Source organism: Oxyura jamaicensis, chromosome 23, assembly GCF_011077185.1.
Source record: "Oxyura jamaicensis isolate SHBP4307 breed ruddy duck chromosome 23, BPBGC_Ojam_1.0, whole genome shotgun sequence".
Taxonomy (NCBI): domain Eukaryota; kingdom Metazoa; phylum Chordata; class Aves; order Anseriformes; family Anatidae; genus Oxyura; species Oxyura jamaicensis.
In genome coordinates this window covers 587,474-593,473 of record NC_048915.1, presented here as the reverse complement: position 1 = coordinate 593,473, position 6,000 = coordinate 587,474, and the positions used below count along the sequence as shown (strand labels likewise).

The 6,000-nt window shown below is 54.6% G+C and overlaps 1 protein-coding gene across 4 annotated transcripts in view; it reads left to right on the top strand.

The window, feature by feature from the left end:
• Nucleotides 1–121: 121 nt before the first annotated feature.
• Nucleotides 122–6,000, top strand: part of SCMH1 (Scm polycomb group protein homolog 1) — a 59,927-nt gene continuing 54,048 nt past the window's right edge. For 2 of the 4 annotated variants that reach the window (XM_035345484.1, XM_035345482.1), the window contains exon 1: nucleotides 122–133. The gene's annotated coding sequence lies outside the window, so the exon portion shown is untranslated. Of the gene's footprint in view, nucleotides 134–2,516; nucleotides 2,579–6,000 lie in introns of those variants that run through there. The other 2 variants (XM_035345485.1, XM_035345483.1) reach the window with 2 other exon arrangements.

Below are 6,000 nucleotides of genomic sequence, written 5' to 3'. Positions count from 1 at the left end.
CGCTGCCCCGCGCTGCCCTGCCCGGCCCGGCCCGGCCCTGCCCGCCCGGCCCCGCCGACACCTGTTGGTGCCCGTCGGGGCCCCGGCCCCGCTCCCGGCCCCGCTCCGCGCCTGCCGGGGGCCGGGGGCCGCGGTGCCCTTGGCAGGCCCGGGGGGTTCCGAGCCGGGGCCGGCTGCCCGCGGAGCAGCCCCAGGAGCTCGGGGCTTTGTTGCGCCCTGAGCTGGCTCTGGGAAGGGCTGGATGAGGGGGCCCCGTAAGTGCGGGGGGATCGGGGTCCCGAGCTCTTCCTGCAGCGCTCTGCGATGCCCTGCGTCGTCCCCCAAAGGCCCGCGAGTGCTTTCAGCAGACTGCCTGAGCCCCTCGCCTTCCCTGGTGCTGCGTGCTGCCTACTGACACCCCGGGTATGGAAAGGGAGCAGAGACACGGGAGCGTGCTGCCCCAGGTGCCGCAGGCTCCCGCTGCCAGCCTGCGGTGCCGCCTGCCCCTGGCCGCGAGCCCTGGAGGACAGCAGTGAGCCCGCGGTGCGGAGATGGACAAGGACAGAGCTGGGAGCAGCAGCGGGCATCGCTCACAAACCTGCCTCTGGGACGCTGCTGCTGAGGGGTGAAGGACAGTCCCAGGGACTGGCCAGACATCCCGCAGTTATTGCCCCCAGGGAACATCTTCTTCTTTGTAGCCCCTCTGAATCGAGGGTTTGAGTGGAGCTGGGAGTCAAGCAAAATTGAGGTTTTCATGCATATTAACATGTTTAAAAATAAATACAGTGTCAGGCTGGCTGCTACCGCACGTTGTTCAGGTTCAATCCGCGCACTCTTTGAAGCTCCTGTGTGTAAAACCGTGGCAGCAGTTTGCAGTCTTGATGACTGAAGGTAGAGATAATAAATCCAAGTCCGTGGCCTGTGTTTTGGATGTGCGCAGTAACACTGGCTTTGGTCTTGGCCGTTTTAGGTTCAGCAGCTCTATACTAAACTTAATTATCTCAGTGGATAAAATAAGAACGTGGAGACCCAGCTCCGGGATACCCAGCTTTGATTTTTGGCTCCATTTCTGTTTACTGTTGTTGTTTATAGTAAACACTGTGCTCTGAGTGGCTGAGAGCAGCCATGTGGCAGCTCCTCTCCAGCAGCCAGTAATGTTGGGGAAAACGCTCTCCCGGATCAGTTCAATTGCCGGAGTAACGGCGCGCGGCTGGCTGTGCCGAGCTGCTGGCAGAGGGACAGCCGCCTCCTCTCTGCCGGCCTCTTCCCTCTCAGATGTTGCTCTCGGACTTTAGCTGGCCAGGGTGAGGTGTCCCAGCACACTTTCTGGAAACATTTGGCGCACAGGGTGGTAGCTTCGTACCTCCCGTGCGCTTCAGAGCTGTCACCGGCAGCGGCTGGTAACTCGGCACTGCTGTAGGGAACGGAGCCCAGCTTGTGGGCAGCCGGCGCTCAGGACGAGCTGCTGCGAGGGTCTGTGCTGCGTGGCCGGGTAGTTCAGGGTCTGCCCAGCAGATGGTATGAAAATGCAGACAGCAACAGGGGGAGACTTTTACGGCGGGCGAGGTGGAAATGCACACGGCTGTGCTATTTCAAATCGTCATTTTAGTAAAGGTTGAAGTGTGATTTGGTTTGAGAGACAGACGTTGACCCGAGGTGCTCCTGCGTTAGCATTACATCTTAGGAAATGACAAACCTGTGTCTCGATAATCCGCTTTTTAGTCAAACACTTGGTATTAAATAAATCAGGTGATTAGCTAATTTAAAAGAAAGTAAATGTAGAATCTACAGCAGGCACGTGCGTGGCATCCCTGCAAGTTTTGAGCCTCAGGTCAGGTCAGTCCGTCTCCTCTACCTTTCCCGTGTGTAAAATTTTAGCAATATTTAACTCTGAGTCACTTGCCTGGAAACTTGATGAATTCTGCAGCACATTTGGTGTCTTTAAAAGAGAGATGACGTTAGGGTCTAAAATGCTGGTGTTATTCATCAACTGGCTGTATTTCAAGCTAGGGCGTCAGTGCTCCAGGGGTTGTGTCCTTGCCTTATATTTAATTTAAAGGAATCCATAACGCTTTGTGTCGTAGCCTCAGGCACAGTGTGCCCAGAGAGGACCTCAGGGGATCACGTAGTTGCTTCCCAGCCCAGAGTAAGATCAGGTATACATCTAAAACCCCTCCTGATTAACGCTTCTTCCTTCAAGGCTTTTCCTGCTGGCCGTTGCACATCCTGTACAGGTGCAACACTCGAGCATCCTTGCTGTTTGGGAGTTTTGATGCTGTTTAAGATAAATCTCCGTATTGTACCTTATGCCTGTCCCTGGTCAGCAGGGCACATGGAGAACACTGTGCTCCCAACATCTCTGCAGCTATATTCAAAGTGTTCAAAGACTTTGCTCTCTCTTCCTAAGCTGATGGAGCTCCCTTTCTGTTCTCTTTTCACACGGGCTTGTTTTCTGCTCTGCTGATCTCTGCCCTCTGCTCTCCGCTGTCGATCCATGCTTTTCTTATGATGCCGTGCTCAGGCTGGGCTTAGCAGGACTGTGTTAGCCGAGCTTCTGTGGAGCAGTAATAACGAGTGGGCCCAAACGATCGCATTTCAGGTATGTCTAAGTACCATTACATGGAAGGAAGGCAGATTGCAAAAGGAAGGCAGATCAGACGTTTGCATATTTGCACGTTGAACTGTGCTGTTTGCGGCAAAAGACTTGGCTTGCTCTGCAAACTCCTATTTGCAAAATCCGGAGCAGCATGCTAGCAGTGTGGGCTCAGTGCTGGTATAAGTTAAAACTTGGCATGTTTGGTTCCCTTAAAGCCACTACGCTTCATCTAGCCCCCTGTCTCTCTTTTTTCTTGACTGAAACTGAAATTGTTTGCAATGGGACAAGCAGATTTTGAGTCCTTGAGTTGCCCATTTCTGTTTAAAAGCTTTCCCCATAAGATGACCGGGAGAGGCCCATGGGAAATGAAGCAAGACGCACTGAGGACAGAGCAGCAGCTGCAGCTCCCACCTTCTTTTGCAAGGTTGTTCATCTCCTACGTAAGTCAGAAACGTCTCCAGGTAAAAAACATCCCCAGAAGTCGTCTCAGGGTGCAATGAGGCTGTAACTCCGACCAACCTCCTTCGCCCCTGCCATACACCCTGGTGCAGCGTGTGTGCTCCAAGCCATGGGACGTGAACAGTGTTTTATCCCAGAGATGGCAGGACCTAGTTCTAAAGGCGAGGTGCTGTGTTTTTTAATGTATTCATAAAGAACTCCTTTCTTTCCAAGCTTAAAAAATATCTCACTGTGAAGACTTCCCTAAATTCTTGCTCAGTGTTTGAAGTGATAATGCAAACGTGAAAGTAGTGGGATGCACGTGAGGTCTTCTGTGTCTTCATCACCAGTTTTTGCTTGGCTTGTTCATGGATCAAAGGAGACTCGTTCATGTCTGGTGGCCTGAGCTGGCAGTGTCAAGCTGCTGAAGTGTCACCGAGCTGAAGGAGAGTTCAGAGCAGAGGCATCGCTGCTGCCTGGCTTGTGCTGAAGACTTTAATTCCCAGCAATCTCTCTCTGCCTTAAATTACTTTAAAAGAACAGCATAGTGCTGAGCTCTTTTACAAAGGTTTCCGACAGATGACCTCTGGCAGATTTAGATGCCGTGATATATGGCATTGCAGCCAGCAGGGTTCCTTCAGACACCTACCAAATGTTTCTGGGGCTGTAACAGGGATTTGAGCAGAATTTGTGCCTCAGCTCTCCTTTTGCATAGTCTTGCGGTTTAATGCAGAGTCATCCTGAGCAAGAATTCAAGAATTTGGCTGTGAATGGAAGGAAAAGATGACCGTCCTGTTCTGCTGCCTCTGCTGTTTGCATGGCAGCCGTATCCCAGAGGCCACGCGGATGGGTGATGTCCTACAGTGCCGCAGATGAGCCCACCGGGCCTTTTCTTCCTGAGATCTCACTTCATTAGGAGTGGGAGGTTGTCCTTGCGGCTCCCCTGTCTGGCTGGAAGCTGCTCGGTGGTGGTGAGGAGGCTGGAGCTGCGTCAAAATGGCCATTGCCAGCGCGAGGGAGCTGGCTTGAGAGTTCAGCACAGGGCTCGTTGTTTTCCCTGGCGCTGTGCTTGCGCCTCTGAAGTGCATGCACCGTGCTCCGTTTCTCGCTCAGAAGTTTTTTTTTTGTGTGTGTTGTAAATCAAACGGTATTAGCACCAGCCAGCAGCCCACCTCCTCCTGGAGATACCTCCCCCAGCTGGTGTGCTCCCAGTTACCCAGCTGCAGCTGCGTGTTCCAGGCTGACACAATGCGAACAGCCCAGAAACCTCCCCGCAGCTTGGTTTTGTTTTTAACAACGGAAACTGTAGGAGTAGATGCCAGTGGAAATTTGTGAAGCGCCGCTTTTGCCCATTGAGAAAAAGACAACTTCTCCCCTCCCTCGGCCCTGCCAGCGTTGTGCCCGTGGCTGCGTTGGGTCCCTTCCTCGTCAAGGGAGCGAGGCTGGTCCTGGCGTTGCGGGAGCTGCACTTTGTGCAGTTTGGTCGGGCACGCTGAGGGTGGACATGGAGCAACGCCTCTGGCTTCCCCCCGCATGATGCTGACGTTTGGCTCTGGGGAAAGGTCCTGCTACAAAGAACAGCTGCTTTCCAGCAAGCCCTGCGTCCCCGCAGGAGCTGCAGCAGGAGGCTTGTGCTGTTTCTCTCAGTTCAGTGTTCGTGGGGGGCTGTGCAGGTCAGAAAACTGGTGTCACTCCAGCCCAGCACCGATGGGCACGGTGTAAGCGGTGCCGTTTCGGATGCAGCTTGCGGCTGCCTTGTATGCTGCCTGCATGAGGGAGTCCCGCCGTGCCTCTGCAAGTGCGAGCTGGGCACGGCTTTTGTCCTTCTGACCTCTCCGTGCACGACAGCCGCACCTTATCCCCTCTTTCTGGGCCTCTCCTTCCCTCCCCTGCTCCAAATAAGCCTCTGCCTCCTCCCCCAGCCCTAACCCCTGCGTTCAAGGCAGCGGGGTGCGCGTCCAGCCGCGTCTCCGCAGGCGGGGGCTGCGCATTCCGCTACCTCCTGGCCGCTGCCAGCCGCGGCGGCGCGGAGCCTCCCGGGCTGCCTGCCAGCACCGGCCCTGCCCACGGCCCCGCGGCCTGCAGCCCGAGGGGAGGCCGAGGGGAAGCCAGCGAGCGGCCTCCACAGGAGGCTTGGCCGGGAGGCACGTGCATAGCAGGGGACGGGGACGCAGGGCTGCTCCTAGTTCGGAGGCCGGGCTCTGCTTCGGCTCCCGGAGCTGTGCAGCGGATCCTGTGCAGCCAGGTGTCTGCCGAACCTCCCTTGAACAGCCGTCCTTCCCTCCGGCCTTGCCCACGCTGTGCCCGGGAGGCAGGCGGAGGCTCTGCCTGGCACACGAGGAGCGTTACCTGCGGGGAGGCACAGCGAGCAGGCAGAAAAGCTGATGAATTCTGATGTGGACAGAGGAGGAAGTCACACCAATTCCACTTTCTAAAAATAAGTCGAGTTAATGTTCCCGCAGCCCAAAGGCTGCTGCTCTTTACATGCTGAGTTGTTTTTTTTTTTGTCCTGTTGTGGCAAATTTTAAAAAAAGATGTTACAGTCCCTCCAAATGCTGCACTGCTTGTGCGATCAAATGTACACGCTTAGAACGGTCTTGGTTATTCCAGCGTTTCTAGAAGTGACCTTGAAGGATTACCCACACGTAGCGTTTCCTAGAGGTTTGCCTAAGCTATTCTTAAAGATTTTCAATAGTGGTGATTCAGACTTGCTTCAGCAATCCACTCCAGTGCCTGACTGTTCGTTAAGAAGCCTTGCTTGGTATCAGACCGCTAAGGCTGTGTTTTAACCTCCTTGTTTTGACATTTCACCTTCTCCCTGCCAGGCTGCCAAAGGGAAGAAAGACTCTCTAAATTCAGAAGCAGTCATATGTCTAGGGTTTGGTCCTTTCTGCCTTTTGCATCAGCGTTGGAGTGCCTGCTGGCTCCTGCGTGCTGCTCTGTGTTTAACTACGCTAACTGTGCTAACTGTGTGACACTCGGGGAGC